Source organism: Sturnira hondurensis, unplaced genomic scaffold, assembly GCF_014824575.4.
Source record: "Sturnira hondurensis isolate 20B ecotype Veracruz unplaced genomic scaffold, ASM1482457v3 Scaffold0008992, whole genome shotgun sequence".
Classification (NCBI taxonomy): Eukaryota; Metazoa; Chordata; class Mammalia; order Chiroptera; family Phyllostomidae; genus Sturnira; species Sturnira hondurensis.
The window spans coordinates 589,579-607,228 of NW_028081623.1; positions in this window are offsets into that span (position 1 = coordinate 589,579).

Genomic DNA, 17,650 nt, shown 5'->3' on the forward strand with positions numbered 1-17,650 from the left:
CACTGAGGATAAAAGGGTGACTCACTAAATAAAATAACTGTGGTAACATGTGATCATGGGCTCAGATGTTAGAAGGGCATACATAAAAGATAACAAAGTCCCTATCTCATGAATAAGTGTAAAGACTAGAGAAAATAGTGTTAGGAAAGCTAAAGCCTCAAATTAACTGAGTTTCCACAAATGAGTGAATGAATAAACAAACAAGAACTAAAGATATAGAGAAAAAATTGTAAAGGTCAAGAAAGAGAAACAGAAGGCAGAAAGAGCGGTATGTTTTCAGTTTAGGTGAATTCCAAAGAGCACCTAGGTCAAGGCAAGTTACTTCCTTTTCTGTGATGCATTTTTGACCACAGAAATACTATTGGTAGCAATTGAAGAAGATAGCATGAAGGAGGCTGTGGATGGGTAAAAAATGACATTTTTTTTTTCATCTGATGCAAAACATAAATGGGTAGCCATGGCCAGTGTGGCTCAGTTCCTTGGAGTGTCACTCTGTGAACTGAAAGTTCACAGATTTGACTCACATTCAAGGGCACATGCCCACCTTACAGGTTCAGTGCCCCATCAGGGACACATATGAGGCAACTGATTGACCCTTCCTCTTTCTCTGCCCCCAACCACCCACTTCCTTTCTCTCTAAAAGCAATGAAAATCTCCTTCCTGGGTGAGGATTAAAAAAATCATAAGCAATGGACTTCTGCCAAGATGGAGGCGTAGGTGGAAACACTGTGCTTTCTCCCATAATCAAGTTTAAAGATAACAAAGTTTTAGTAAACAAAAACGCAGCCAAAACACAGAAAATTGAACTATACGGAAGTCTGACAACAACAAACCATTCAGCCAGACTGGTAAGAGGGGTGGAGCCAGCAGCAGAGCGGGGTCAGGCAGGAAAGATCCCCTGACCCAGGCATGCAGGCAGCCGTGGTGCAGGTCCGAGGTGTGGGTTAGCAACAGGCGGAACCAGTGAGGGTGCAGGGTGGTGGGCTGACCATGGCCACACATTTGCCCACAGATAAACCAGCAAAGGAGCGTGCAGTGAGATAGACTGTGCTGGCCACAGCAGCTGGAAGCAGCAGAGGGGGCCGCCATTGCCCCTCTTTGACCCCGCCCCCACATACAGCATCACAACCCAGTGACTGAGTTGTCCAACCCTGGTGAAAACCTAGGGCTCCACTCCTCATATGTAACAGGCACGAACAGTCCAAAATATGGCTCAAGAACTCAAAGCCCCAGAGCTGACAACTCTAAGCGACCAAGAAATAGCCAACCTCTCAGATGCACAGTTCAAAATACTGGTGATCAGAATGCTCACAGAACTGGTTGATTTTAGTCACAAATTAGAGGAACATATGAAGGCTAAACTAATTGAAAGGAAGGGAAATGAACAGGAAACCAATAGTGCTGGAAAGGAAACTGGGACTCAAATCAAGGGAGTGGACCAGAAGGAAGAAAAAAATGACCAAACAGAAAAATATGAAGTAACAAGAATTCTAAAGGATGAGGAGAGGCTTAGGAACCTCCAGGACATCTTTAAACATTCCAACATCCAAATTATAGGGGTACCAGAAGGGGAAGAAGAACAGCAACAAGTGGAAAACTTATTTGAACAAATAATAAAGGAGAACTTCCCCAGTCTGGCAAAGGAAATAGACTTCCAGGAAATCCAGGAAGCTCAGAGAGTCCCAAAGAAGTTGGACCCAAGAAGGAACACACCAAGGCACATCATAATTACATTAACCAAGATTAAAATGAAGGAGAGAATCCTAGAAGCAGCAAGAGATAAGGGGACAGTCACCTACATAGGAGTTCCCATCAGACTGTCAGCGGATTTCTCAAAAGAGACCTTACAGGCAAGAAGGGGCTGGAAAGAAATATTCCAAGTCATGAAATCCATAGACCTATATCCAAGATTGCTCTATCCAGCAAAGCTTTCATTTAGAATGGAAGGACAGATAAAGTGCTTCTCAGATAAGGTCAAATTCAAGGAGTTCATCATCACTAAGTTCTTATTATATGAAATGTTAAAGAGACTTACCTAAGAAGAAGAGGATAAAAAATATGAACAGTGAAAGGATAGCAAACTCGCAGTTATTAACAACCACACCTAAAACAAAAGCAAACTAAGAGGACAACTAGATCAGGAGTGGAACCATAGAAATGAAGAACACATGGAAGGTTAGCAACAGGGGAGTGGGAGGAGGAGAAGGGGGGAGAAGGTACAGAAAATAAGTAGCATAGATGGTAGGTAGAAAATAGGGGGGAGGGCAAGAATACTATGGGAAATATAGAATCTAAAGAACTTGAGACACGTGATCATAAACTAAAGGGGGGAATGGTGGGGGAGTGGGTGTGCAGGGTGGAGGGGAATGAAGGGGGGAATAGAACAACTGTAATGGCATAATCAATAAAATATATTAAAAAATAAAATAAAATCATAAGCACATATTTTGTGAGCAAGCTTATGAATAACTTTTATCATTTGAACCTTACTTTATTATTTAGATATCCTTTAATTCATTCAATATTTTAATGGTAATTTCCATGTGCAAGGTACTGTGCTTGGTGTTTTTTTTCCACAAGCAACACTAGTCTAGTAAGTAGAGGTAATAATATCTTCAGTGCCTTTGGCAGAAACTCTCCTAGAAACCCTAGGGATAAGATAAAAAAGAATGAAGAATAGTTTGTGGGTTTAAGACTGAATAAGCATGCCCATAGAAAACCTTAATAAAGGATTAATATCAATTTCACTCTGTATTGTTCAAGAAGTTAAACATGTTTATTAACATTTTAAATCAATTGCTCTGAGCATCAAAGTTTAGGGTTTTCAAAACCTGGGAAGGAGAGAACTATTGCAGAAAGAATTACAGTTGATATAGGGTGATAAAAATGACTAAATAACATAAATTTAAATGTACCTGAATAAACAAATAGAGCTAAAATTAAAGTGCATAGCATTGTGATGAGTTCACCTGAGTTCATCATTGTGATGATGTCAATATGCTAAAATTCAACGATGGAATTGATCAAGGATATACTAAAATTCTACATTCCTCAACATATCAGTCACATAAGTACATGAAGTAAAGATCTTCAGTATAGTCAATAATATGAAACAGTCAATGATTTCAGTTGTTGAATTAAATATGAGCTAGTCATGCAAAAGCTAGTTTTACAACTATAACTACAATCTTATGAAATATTAATAAAAGAATAGTTTTCATGCCAAAATAGATTATAGAAAGTTTTCTGGTTTGAACATGAATATTTCAATTTACATTTTTCTCTTTCTTTTTCTGGAAAATGTGCAAAACCAACATGAAGAATTGTAAACGAAACACAGGTTCCACTGCCTACCACAACAAAAGACAAACTTATGAGGGAGGTACTAGTGCAAAGGGTAAGAGGTTTATGCAGGTGCTGTGACCTGGGAGAATGGTGGACTCCTGTCTTAAAGACCCTTCCTGCCCAAGCCTGTGGTTCTTACAGGATAGGGAGGGTAGGCTTTTTATTTTCTATACAATTATCTTGCTAGCTTTTACACGCTCAGGTCCTATTCATCTATTTTTCTAGCTTTCAATGTGCTTGGCTCTTATCCATTTATCTTTCCAAGCTTTCAGGGTGCTTTGGTCCTGTCCATTCATCTTTCTAGTTTTCGGCATGCTCAGTGTAAGAACCTTCCACTGCACCATCTTGGCCAATTGGGAGACTCCCCTGTACTCCCTGTCTATGGCAGTGGAGGGGGTGTGCTGCAGGACCCACCATCAGGCAGCCTAGGGATGTGCCGTCCTCCACTGACCTCCTGACACTGAAAATGGAGCCCATAAATCTGGGGGAGCTGGTGCAATCCATGGGACGGCCCTGGGTCCTGGTACACCAATGTCCTCTGTGAAGCCCTTGCATGGCCTACACCCCTAAAGTGGCCAGCCAGGCCTGCACTCCAACTGATGGCTGTCTATGGTAATAATTCACCCCTTCAAAACTCTGGACCCTTGTAATCTCACAAGGGTAGACAAACGGAAGTCACATCTTCCATAGTTTCTCCCTGCTGTCAAGGAGTGTAGTCTTACCTATACCCAGGTCCAGAGATTATTGCTCTCTACTCGAGGAAGAAGTGGGTCAAGAATGGAGGGAAGCCCTCACATGGGGGAGGAGGATTGCTGTCTTCAGAGAGCAGCATACACAGTGTCTGGAGGATGGCCCTGCTGAACAAGTGAAGCTGGTAGACTGCTTCAGGTTTCAGGAGACAGTGTTACAGATGGGCTTCCAAGGTGAGACTCTGGGAGGTGCTGTTCCTTCCCAAAAGGGGAATTTTAAATCTCTTTCCAGAGTGCAGGTACATCTTTCCCTTGTAGTATAAGCAGCTGCACAAGATCTGAGTCCTCCTCATATGGCACTCGCTTTATATGTGTGTGGTGAACCCAAGGTTTGATTCCTGTGAGCTTTAGGGAAGAGTGTACTGTCAGCAGGACATCATAGGGACTGGCTCATTGTTTGGCTATCTGCTGTTTAGGACTTTGAGTCTTCCAAGTCTTTAGTAAGACTTGGTCTCCTGGCTGGAATGGGTGTAAGGGCTCCTAAGACAGATAGATGGACTTGCAATGGGCAAACTTGGGCAAAGTTGCTAGTGTTTGATCTAAATTTGCACATAATGATTTTTAATTCATGTATTAAGTTTAAAGGAGGTATTCCCAAACCAGAAACTTGCAGGGGTCTCCCATAACTATATTAAAGGCCTTAATTTCAGCCTGCTTCAGGCATTACGCTAATCCGGAGCAAGGCAGTGGGGAGTGCCTTGTTCCATTTCAAATGTGTTTCTTGGCATATTTTGACCAGGATTGATTTACTATGTAGTTCATTTTCTCAGTCTTCTCCATAGAGTGGGGTCTCCAAGATGCATGTAGTTTCCATTGAATCTGTTGTGTCTGCCCTATCTTCTGTGAGATTTCTGAAGTAAATGATGGTTTTTGAAGCTTTTTGACTGGCAAAATGGGGGTATATATAGGGAGACTGGCAAATTAATACTAATTTTAAGAGTTTCTGCAGTACTAATTAAATTCCCTCTATAGCTTCCTTTTTAAGGAAGTATTTTTCCCCCTGGGAACTGTGCCTCTTCTTTTAAGCAAATTTTTATGGGTTGGATGTTAACTGCCATACTTCAGGTTCCATCAGCCCCAAAAGCTTAATTGACTGCTCATAGATCTTAGGTGGGAAGAGTTCACCTCTGGGTCCTTCTGGGCAAGTCAGGAGCACCTGAAGCTGAAATTCTGGTGAAACTTGTAAACATAACTGCTGCTCTCAGAGGAAAAAGTTATTTGTGCAGGCAATTTACAAAGTATATCTCAGCCCTACAATAAAATGGAGATATCTGGCACATAGAGAAAACTGTGTGTAAGGTTTTTTGTGTTTTTTAAAAAGATTTTATTTATTTCTCTTTAGAGGGGAAGGAAAGGAGAGAAGGAGAGAAATATCAATGTATGGTTGCCTCTCATGAGTCCCCTGCTGGGAACTGGCCTGCAACCCAGGCATGTGCCCTGACTGGGAATCGCACCGCGATTCCGTGGTTCGCAGGCCCACGCTCAATCCACTGAGCTACACCAGCCAAGGCTGTGTGTAAGGTTTTAATCCCCAAGCTGGCATTCTAGGGGTAGACAGAATGCTTGCTTTTGTAATTGTCCAGTCACTCAGTAACCAACACTGCAGCTGAACTTTTCCTGGTTAGTTTTGAATGTAATACTAAGCAGGTAGCTCCCATATCTACAAGAAGTCAATTAGCTTATTCCCCACAGACGACTGTGCCTGGGGCTCCTATGAGTAAGTAGTAATAGGCTGGGAGGTGTCTAGCCGAGCCCCTGGGCCTCCTCATTCATCATCAGAGTCATCATTCCTTTCTAACATTTCTCAGCAAGGGTTTCTATCCTTTTTGTTTTTCTTTCTGAATTTCAGGCAGCCCTTTCTCCAATGGCCTTCCTCTTCAATAAGCACACTGATGGGTGACCAGTGGGTTTTCCCTTTTCCTTTCAGGCCACGCCTATCCTTCTCGTGTCCCTGCCCGTTCCTAACAAAACGGCAGCTGGCTTTCCTCTCCTTGTTTCCTGGGCCTGGCAAACTTTACAGACTAGGTCCACCAGCTGGACGGGGTCCGTTCCCAGCACCCTATCGAAACTTTGGAGCTTTCTTCTGACATCTGACATTGCCCAATAAAAGTAAAAAATCCAGACATTTCCATAGATCCTTTCTATAAATTTAAAAGGATCTTCATTTGGTTTCTGTCGTATGGCCTGTATCATCACATTCAGGCTCTTTTGTTTATGTATCCCTTTCTTAAGCCCTTCTTATATGGAGTTTTTGTAATGTTCTGGAAAGGCTAGGTCCCCACGATTCAGGTCCCAGTTGGACTCTGTCAAGGAAATTGCCCCAGCTGGGTTGGGGGAGGGTCCCGTTGGGATTCTGTTGATGGAGGCGATGAGCCTCTCCCTTAGGCTAATCTATAACTACCCTCATCTTATCTGCCCTTAGCAAGATGTTAAGGAGAGTCTATATACATCTGCCCCGTTTAGATGGTGAGTGGCAAAAATGGAGATGAGAACATCTGTCATTTTTCAATTGTTGTTTATCTGCCATTTTTGAGGATCTCCCTTCAGGAGGGGTTAGATTTCTTCCAATTAGTAAATCTGAAGTGGAGTATGGAGTATGGGCACAACAGTATCCAGCAGACTGGCTCTCCTGGTTTATTCTGCCTACAGAGTATTGCCTCAAAGGGAATTGTGCTGCTCCAGATAGGAAAGCTCCCTGGCCAAATTGGGAGCCCTACCATGTTTTAAGGGGGAGATAATTCCTTCATCATACAGAATTGGGGCTGTTGCCCCCCTGGGCCCTATTTCAGGGGTATGTAGCAGTGAGGGTGGTGACGGAGGAAACCTTCCTGCTGCTAACCCTATGTCCCCCTGGTTCAGGACATTGAAGGAACTCAGTTCTTCATTTTCCTTTTCTTCCTGTGTTACTATCAGGGAGGGGTTTTAAAGCCACTTTCCTTCTCTGTGTCATTAGGTTGTTTCCTTTTCTTTGCTGAATCCTGATTGTGTAAAGATATAAATGTCTGGACATTAAGGATTTTGTTCCATTCCCCTGACTGTTGGCAAAGCCATACCAACTGTATGATGGTGTAGTAATTTAGGAAACCATTTAGGGGCTTTTTTTCATGTCGTCTAAAGTATACATAGGCCAAGCTGTATTACAATAGAAAACCAATTTCTTCTTTGTCACTGGGTCATAGATGTAGGATCAATCTGCCAAAATTTGGCCCAGTGGCCTTCCTTCAGGAATCAAAACAAAACAATCCCTGATTGCACAAAAGTACAAACCCAAAACGATAATAACAGAAAGACCCTAGACAAAGTGGGAACATATGAACAAAACTTGGATCCATAATTCCATTAGTCCAAATGAGCACTCAGGAGCAAGTCCTATCACCTTATTTCCTGCAAACTGATACCACAAGTAGACCTAACTAGACCCAAACGGCATGAAGTCGAAGTGGCACAAAGCCCAAGCAGCAGACATAGCCTACCAATCAGCAATGCAAATGGTCCTAACTGGACCCAAGTGACACAAAACTCAAGTGGTGGAGACAAAAGACCCCGGGTATGCATACCAGTTCAACTTACCTAGTCTTTCTGTCCCTCTGCTTCCCAGAAACCCATTTCCTTTCACCAGCCAAGTGTTCAGGCAGCTGACACCTGGAGAAGGAATGCAGGGACATCCCCTGAGAAAAGCTCTCAACAGCTCCTGGGAAGTCCCCATAGTCCTGCTCCAGGACTGGCCTGCCACAGGCAGCTGGGACCCCAGCCCAGACCCGCCAGGAGTTACTGAGGTCCATGCTGGCCCGTCAGCATTGCCAAAAACTGTAACTGAAACACAGTTTTGGCTACCTGCAACTACAAAAGCCAAAGGTGTGAGGCAGGTGTTGGTGCAAAAGGAAAGAGGTTTATTCAGGTGTGGTGACCTGGGAGAATGATGGACTCCCATCTCAAAGACCCATACCTTCTCCTCGCTCAAGCCACTGGTTCTTATAGGAATAGGGAGGGGAGGACTTTTTTTCCTAACCAATTAGATTTATAGCTTTTTTATATGCTTGGGTCCTGTCCATTCATCTTCCTCTTTTTTAAATTTTACTTATTTTTATAGAGAGGGGAAGGAAAGGAGAGAGGGAGAGGAACATTAATGGTGATGGTGGTTGTGTCTTACACATCCCCTACTGGGGACCTGGCCCACAATTCAGGCTTGTGCCCTGACTGAGAATCGAACTCTCAACCCTTTGGTTTGCAGGCCCATGCTCAGTCCACTGAGCTACACCAGCCAGGGCTATTCATCTTTCTAGTTTTATCACTCTCAGTGTGAGAACCTCCCCTTGCACCATCCTGACCAATGGGAGACTCCCTGGTGCTCCCTGGGTCTCTACAGTAGTGTGGAGGGTGGGGCAGCAGGACCCACCATCAGGAAGCCTGGAGATGTTGCAACCTCAGCCTGCCTCCTGACACTGGCCATGGCACACACACATCCTGGGGAACTGATTGGATTATGCAGGGCACTCACTCCTGGATCCAGGCACACCTGTGCCCTCTATGCAGCCCCCAAGTCCACCCCTCCAGAGTAACCAGTCAGGCCCAAGCTCCAACAGCTGCCTGTGGTAGCAGAATGACAAACAATACAAAACAAAATATAAATTGCATTTTCATCAAAACTAGACTAATATAATCTGTAAACTCCTTACAAAAATCACAAGAGCTATTAAAAACATAAAGGTTAGAAATATTCGCACCAGGATGTAAAAAGTAGTAAGTACAGAGTGATGAGAAGGCCTGGTGGTAGCAGATTTTTAAATACCAGCTAGTATACAGGGTGAGGCAAAAGTAGGTTTACAGTTGTTCATATGGACAATAATACAACAATTAATAGATAACACTACAGAATAAACCCTGTTTCAAGTCCTCGCAACTGTAAACCTAATCTTGCCTCACCCCATACACTTTCTAAAGGTGAAGAACTTGTGTGTAAACTGAATTCTATAGCAAAAGCTATTACCTTTGATTGCAACGATCTGTGCAGCTACTGAAAAGAGCAAAGTGGTAGCACAAATGCTTTTGGATCTGTTGTGGTTTAGGATAATGGAAAAGAAGCTACACAAAGAATCCATATGACTTGTAGAAGCTACAAGAAGCAGACTCTGTTCTCTTCTGAACATAGTTGGCTCAGGAAAATTCAACTTATTTATAAGTGATTAATAAACATGGAATTCTTATAGCATAAATATACAAGTACAATGAAAGAAAAGAAGAGCAAACATTTCCAACAGATGAATTACAGTCAATTGGAAAATGCTGCCAGTGAGCAGATAAAAATTATGGTCATATATTTTGTCACTAGGTAAAACAGTGACATAAGTTCACCTATGAAGGAAGACTGCAAAATAGAAATGCAAGCACTTAGTTGAAGAGAGAAAAATAGAAGATGAAATAAAAGCTTTCAGATTTCAGGAAAGAAGGGAGAAATTAAAAAAGCTGTCACAGAAAGGAAGATCAAATTTTAAAAGACTTAATAAGAGAGAATAGACTCTGAAGAGGGTGCAGTAAAAAACCTTGGGATAAAAATTAGAAAAGCAAACAAAATGGAACGAAAATGAATAGAGCACTAAAAAGGATAGTAGAGAGTATATAACTACATGTCTACATATCTGTTTATAAAACAGTCAGATAAGGTCTAACAAATGTAGCATGGGACCCTAATAAAGGAAGCTAAATATAAATGCAATCATTGAAAGACATGTTTTTTTTAAATTTCTGAAATATAAGAAGATTTAAATATAAATAGCTACAGGACACATGATTTAGCAGGGGAAATGATCTAAAAAATCAAGAGAGACATAACCTAGTCATATCACTGGATTTTTTAATATAAAGTAGGAAAACTTCGTGCTGCCATGGTAATAATAAAATAATAAAATAAAATAGTAAGCTATCTTACATAATATTTCTTCAAAGCAACACATACAAGATACTCAAGGACAGAAAACACTAATAAATTTGATCTTTCTTTTTACTAAAAGTGGGTGGGGAAATGCCAAGGAAGGGAAAAGGAAGAAGGATTTTATCAACTTTCCTAGTAGAAAACTAACAGGTACTGTACAGAAAAATTGGAAATCAAGAGAGTTATGCAATGTTATGAATATAAAGTTAAACACTAAATAAAAATGAAAAGCCTTCCTAAATATCTATAGAGCTACATGAAACGTAAAAACAGATTCTGTAGAAAAAGATGTTTCTAAAACTCCAAAAACCTGAATGTCATATCATTAAACATAAATAAGCCTAACTAATTAAGAAAAAAATCAATTTTATATATTCATGGTGGATTCTTACCTTTCTTTTTATATTTTTCTCCTTTGTGTGTCTTAAAAAGAAACTCAAGAGAGCTGCAAGTCAATAGAGTAGAATGTATATCCAATAAAGTCTTCCAAACTGAAATAGAAAATCAATGTAAAAAAAAGAGTATATGGAGGAAAATGAGACCAAAAGAATTGTCTGTTACTGGATAAAAAATGAACTCATTCTTCAAGGAAAAAAATGGTATGAGATCTTTTGAAGGAAGTACAATGGGTTAAAGAATTATCAACATAAGTGTGAGAATGAGTTGCTAAAGTAAATACGGATTACTTAAAAATTAAATAGTATATTTAATTTTAATGAATATTTAATAGTATATTTATTTCCAGCTCTGTAGAAAGTGCTATGGGAAAGTACAAGAAATATACAACGTATTTTCTGCTCTCCAAATTAGCAAAGAGGAAACAGAAATTAAACTATTTCTAAGTTGTGTAGTACTAACTTTGAATACAAAGGAAATCAGAAAAAATAAGAAATGAATGAGCTAAGGTTAGGGGTGTGCTGGTAATGCTTTTTCTCTTGGCTTGTTTTATTGAGATATGATTGACACAATTTTTATGTTTAAATTGTACAATATGATGATTTGATATATTGTAAAATAATTACCACCATCTATCACCCATCACTTCATTTTGTTACCTTTTTGGTTTGCATTTTGGTGAAAAAGCATATATGTATACAAATTTTAAATAAATGCATGAAAAGATGTTCAACATCAATAATCCCTTAGGGCAAAATTATTAAAATAATTTTTTAATCCTCACCCAAGGATATGTTTTGTTTTGTTTTGTTTTTCAACTGATTTTAGAGATAGAGGAAGGGAGAGTGAGAGAGACATGGATGTGAGAGAGAAACATCAATCAGTTGTATCCTGCACGCACCCTTACTGCAGACTGAACCCCCAACCTAGGTATGTTCTTTTTCCAGGAATTGAACTCACAACCTTTTAGAGTATGGGGCAACTCTCCAACAAACCAAGCCACCAGTTAGGGCCGGCAAGAATTTTTAAAACATGCATGAACTACCTGACTATTTAGTAAGGGGCACTGACCTCTTTTCCCTTAGACTGTCAAATAAAAATACAACAACAGCCAACACAACAATAGCTGTCGGGTATAATTGAATTAAAATTATATCTATTTTTTGTCAGATTGGGAAAAATTATAATATATTTTTTGGTGTGCCACAGAATTTTTGTAATTAGTTTATATGTGCCATGAGATGAAAAAGGTAAAAAATGCTGCATTAGGGAAATGCAAACTACAAAACTGAAGAGACATAGTTATTCACCTATCAGAATGACTAAAATTCAAAAAAAATAGAGAAAAACCCAACTGCTGGCAAGGATGTGGAGAACTTGATCATTTATTCATTGCTGGTAGGAATGTAAAATGATACAGCCAATCAGGATATCAGTTTGATAGTTTTTTAAAAAACTTAAACATGAAACTACCATACAACCTAGCAATTATACTCCTAAATATTTATACTGGAGAAATGAAAACTTATATTCACTCAAAAATCTGAACATAGATGTTCATAACAGCTTTGTTAATGATAGCCAAAAACTGAAAACAACCCAGATGTCCTTCCATGGATAATTGGTTAAACAAACTGTGGTATATCCAAACCATAGAATAATAAACTATTGATACATCCAATAATCTGGATGACCCTCCAGAGACATTTCTGAGTGCAAAAAGTGAGTCCTGATGGTTACAAACTATGTGATTCCATTTACAGAACATTCTTGAAATGAAGAACAGAGTCGTTGCTAGGGGTGAACAGAGGAGTGAGTGAGAGGGAAGTGGGAATAGTTACAAAAAGGCAATATGACAGATCCTTATGATAAGGAGAGTGTCCTCCATATTCACTGTATAAATATCAATATCCTGACCAAAATTAAAAACAACTTAACATTAAATAATAGTCAAAAGAGCTGAAGCTTTTTACATACAGCTATGACAAACTGCTTTTAATCTCTTTTATCTCCACAAACCACATTACCTATTTACACCTGCCACGTGGTTGGAGGCTCTATATTTTTGTTTTAATGGAAATTTTAAAATATTTTTATTTATTACCTAAATATAAATTAAAACAAATATATTGATTTGAATGCCCTGGAATGCCATCCTGAACAGCTAGGGGTTCTTGAACCACCAGTCCAATCATTGTGAGCTTTACAGATGGAGATATCGGCCACGATCCAGAGAACTTGAAAGAGCGTCCCAAGCTATAAAGCTGGTAAATGGTGGAGCAATATCCCTGCTGACAGCTATATCCCTGCTGAAAGGCCATATAGGTGGTATATATGTTAGCAGAAGGAATATATATATATATTTTAGTGGGGATGAGAACTGGATAGGGCTGAGGAAGCAAAGATATATAAGGCTAGTTGACTCTTCCAAATTATGAACAGAGAGAGAGAGACGTTTCTCAGTGTGTTCCTTGCAACATGCCACTTGCTACTAATAGCTGTTTACCAAAGGACCCTTTAGGGTCAATGCACTCAAGCCGTATCTATCAAGGTCCGTGAGTTCAAGCCTATGGAAAGAAGTGAGCAGGCATAATTGCTGGAGTAAGTAAGGACACTGGAAGCCCGTTTATTACTATTTTGGGCTTTCCTTGCTCCTGCCAAGAATATCCCAGAAATAAAGAAGAGGCCATTTAAGGAGGCATTACATGACTGCTGACTTGAGAGCGGTCCCAGTAGCAGCCCCTACAACCCTCTGTGAAAGGGACGATCAGGGGATGTGAGGGAACTGGGGTGGTCTAAAGAAAAGTGCTATGGCCCACCGCGTGGCATTAGTTGTAAGCTTTCAGTATTGTTTACATGGATTTAATCATACCCATCGCACTTCAGTTTTCTTAGACAAAATATAATCATAGCTATCATTATTTGCTTCTAATTTCTAATTGTCTAAATTATAATAAGGCATTCCTATTGTACTGTAGTTCTCTTCTTCATCCTCTTTCTTGTAATGTACCAGAGAAATGAATTGTGTTTAATGTGTTTGCCTCTCAGTTTCCCCAAGTCTCCCCAGCATGTACCTTACAACCATCACAGCTATGCTGTGCTTTTAGGACATTATGTGAATTCCATTTAGCTTCCCTGTTTTACCCTGTTGACTGGGCTGAGCTACTGTGGGTGAGCTGGTTCTACTTCTTGTTCAGCTGAACTTTTAACTGTATCTACCTTTCTCTAACATTTTCCTTTCCCCTGCCTATTCTTCCTCCAGCTGCTGACAGCAACATACTGACTTCACCCACCCCATTTCTTCTTTTGCTGCCCTTTAAGTAAGTCTAATACATCCTTCAACTATTAAAAATGCATTCAATAGCATTTTATGTCAAATAAGGCCGCATAATCAAAGTCTCCATATGCTGCTATTCCTTGATGTTAATAATGACTTTTTACATGTCAGGTTGGCTCTTTTGGGCTCTAGCCACTTCTGGACTAGATATTTTTCCCTCTTGTGTACACATATATGAGACATTCTAGCTGAAATTCCCCTACATTTTACTGTTTATTATGTTTCTTACCAAATGAACTTGCCAGAATGTCTAAAATACATACAGTTCTGCATCCCCTCCCTGGGATAAGGTTGCCAAGATTACACTAACATCTCTTTATTACCACCTCCTGGTGATATGACTGCATGGTTTATGAAGTCATCTTACCCAGCTTTCTATGAAAAACATAGGCAATTTGGGATATTTTATATATCTCTATATTCTAGGATTATATTGTAATGGAGAAAGGGCAAAGTGAATGTAAAGATCCCTGGGACATTATATACTGCATGTTAAATATTGCATATAAAGGACTTCTTGGGAATTAAAGCTGTGCTGATCATGAAATTTAGATGATGACTTCCGGCCAAGATGGAGGTGTAGGTGGAAACACTGTACCTCCTCACACAACCAAGTTTATGAACAACAAATATTTAAAAACCAGAATGCAACCAAAACAGAGAGAAAATTAAACTGTACCGAAGTCCAACAACAACGAACCATTCATCCAGACCAGTAAGAGGGGTGGAGTCAGCCACTGGTAGAGACGGTTTGCACAGGAAAAAGCAGCCGGACCAGCCCAGGCATGCAGGCAGCGGTTGGCAGATCTCAGGTATGGGGTGGCAACAGGCAGACCCAGTGAGGGTGCAAGGAGGCTGGCTGACCACAGTCACACATTCGCGTGCAGATAAACCAGGCAAAAGAGTGAGTAGTGGGATAGACCTCACAACCCAGGGCCCCAGAGCCAGGAAATAAAGCCTAAAGCAACAATTGGAAAAACTTTAGGAGGTCAAGGTGCTGGGAGAGGCTCCCAGGCTCACAGAGAGTTACTTGGAGAGACCCATAGGGTCCTGGAGGGTGCACAGGCCCACATATCTGGGAACTAGTACCAAAAGGGCCCAATTTGCTTGTGGGAAGCAGCAGAGGGGACCGAAATCCGAGAGAGAGCAGAAAAAAAACGCCATTGCCCCTCTCTGACCCCACCCCCACATACAGCATCACAGTCCAGTGACCTGGGTTGCCCTGCCCTGGTGAACACCTGAGGCTCCACCCTTCAGACATAACAAGCGCAAACAGACCAAAACATTATGGCTCAAGAAGAAGAATAGCTCAAAGTCCCAGAGCCAATACTTCTAAGCGACCAAGAGATAGCCAGCCTTTCAGATGCACAGTTCAAAATAATGGTGATCAGGATGCTCACAGAACTGCTTGATTTTAGTCGAAATTAGATGAAAAAATGAAGGCTTCACTAAGTGAAATCAAGCAACATGCACAGGGAACCAATAGTGATGGGAAGGAAACTGGGACTAAAATCAATGGAGTGGACCAGAAGGAAGGAAAAAACAACCAAACAGAAAAGAATGAAGAAACAAGAATTCAAAAAAACTGAGGGGAGGCTTAGGAACCTCCAGGACATCTTTAAATATTCCAATATCTGAATTATAGGAGTACCAGAAAGGGAAGAAGAACAACCACGAGTGGAAAACTTATTTGAACAAATAATAAAGGAGAACTTCCCCAATCTGGAAAAGGAAATGGACTTCTAGGAAGTCCAGGAAGCTCAGAGAGTCCCAAAGAAGTTGGACCCAAGAAGGAACACACCAAGGCACATCATAATTACATTAGCCAAGATCAAAATGAAGCAGAGAATTCTAGAAGCAGCAAGAGATAAGGGGACTGTCACCTACAAAGGAATTCCCATCAGACTGTCAGCGGATTTCTCAAAACACACCTTACAGGCTAGAAGGGGCTGGAAAGAAGTATTTCAAGTCATGAAATCCAAAGACCTACATTCAAGATTGCTCTATCCAGCAAAGCTTTCATTTAGAATTGAAGGACAGATAAAGTGCTTCTCAGATAAGGTCAAATTCAAGGAGTTCATCATCACTAAGTTCTTATTACATGAAATGTTAAAGGGACTTATCCAAGAAAAAGAAGATAAAAAATATGAACAGTGAAAGGACAGCAAATTCACAGTTATTAGCAACCACACCTAAAACAAAAGCAAGCCAAGAGGACAGCTAGATCAGGTGTGGAACCATAGAAATGGAGATCACATGGAGGGTTAGCAACAGGGGAGTGGGAGGAGGAGAAGGGGGGAGAAGGTACAGAAAATAAGTAGCATAGATGGTAGGTAGAAAATAGACATGGGGGAGGGCAAGAATACTATGGGAAATATAGAATCTAAAGAACTTGTGACACATGGACATGAACTAAAGGGGGGGATGTGGGGAGTGGGTGTGCAGGGTGGAGGGGAATGAAGGGGGGAAATGGGACAACTGTAATGGCATAATCAATAAAACATATTAAAAGAAAAAAGAAATAAAAAAAGAAATTTAGATTAATAGCTTCCATGATTCTAGTATTTTTCTCAGTTTTAAAAGCATATCAGTTCATATGCATAGCCCTAATAGAATATATAAAGGAAGGTTTGAAATTTATAAACTAAAAGACATTTTTAAAAATTTACTGTAATACATTTATAATAACTTCTATAGTGTTAGTCAATTTTTTTGCAAGTCCCTGCCAATCTTTCTTTCTCTATAGTCATTACTATAGTTGTTAAGATTCATTTCCTCTTGTTAGTCCTAAGTGTAAGCAACTCTTTAAACTTATTCTTTCATTACTCTCTTTCATTTTTCTTGGGAGTCTTGCCCAATGCTTATAGTAAAACATGACTTTTTCCCAGTTTGCTTTCCTCTGGAGGTATCTTCTGTATAAGTGGGCTTTGAGGGTAGAAGGGAAGAGCCACTGAAACAACCTAGTGGTCTTTTGTTTTTCAATGATCAAAACAGGCCCTGTTCCTGGCTCGCGGGGCTCAGTTGATTGGGTGTCATCCTGTGAAGCAAAAAGGGTCACTGCTTCAATTCCCAGTCCAGGCACAAGCCTGAGGTGCTGGTTTGGTCCCAGGTCAGACAAGAGGCAACGAATGGATATTTCTTTCACACATCAATGTTTTTCTCTCTCTCCATCTCCCTACCTTCTCCTCTCTCTAAATAAATAAATATTTTAAAGAAAAACCACAGACACTGGTCAAATGCTTTTAGTCCTGAAATTACCCACACACCTTAGGTTCCCATGCATCTTAACACACTGGATGCTAACTTTCGGAAGACCACAGATAGAATATCTGTTGGGTACTGAGAGCTGTTTTGGCCCAAAGACCTTTGTTTCAGCTTGTGTGAGGATATTGGGCTTTGTGACTTCTGGTATTCTTTTCTATTTCTAAACACATTTTTTATTTGCTAATTGATTTCTCTAGCTTATAATTTGGTTAATATTTATTTGTTTACTTTAAACTTTGAAACTCATATTTTTAAATTCGTCTAAATGAATTTTTACCTGCCTTGTTGCTAAAGCCAGAGACCTAGGAGCCACTCCTTCACTCTGTCATTTCCTTCTCCTCTCACCAACCATGCAACCCAACCAGGTGTTCTGACTGGGATTCCAACCAGCGACCCTTTGGTTTGCAGCCTGAGCTCCAGCCAGGGCTGCAGTAGTCTTTGAAAAGTGTGTTTCAGATCATATCACGCCGTATTGAAACCATCCCCACTGCATGATCTGTTCAACTCAGTCCTTGCCACTCTCCTATTCACCCTTCTACCCAAGCCACACTCTTATCACAGAACTTTCCCTCCTCATACTTTTGCCCTCACTGTTCCCTTTGCCTTAGCCAGTTTTTGAATGACCAGATC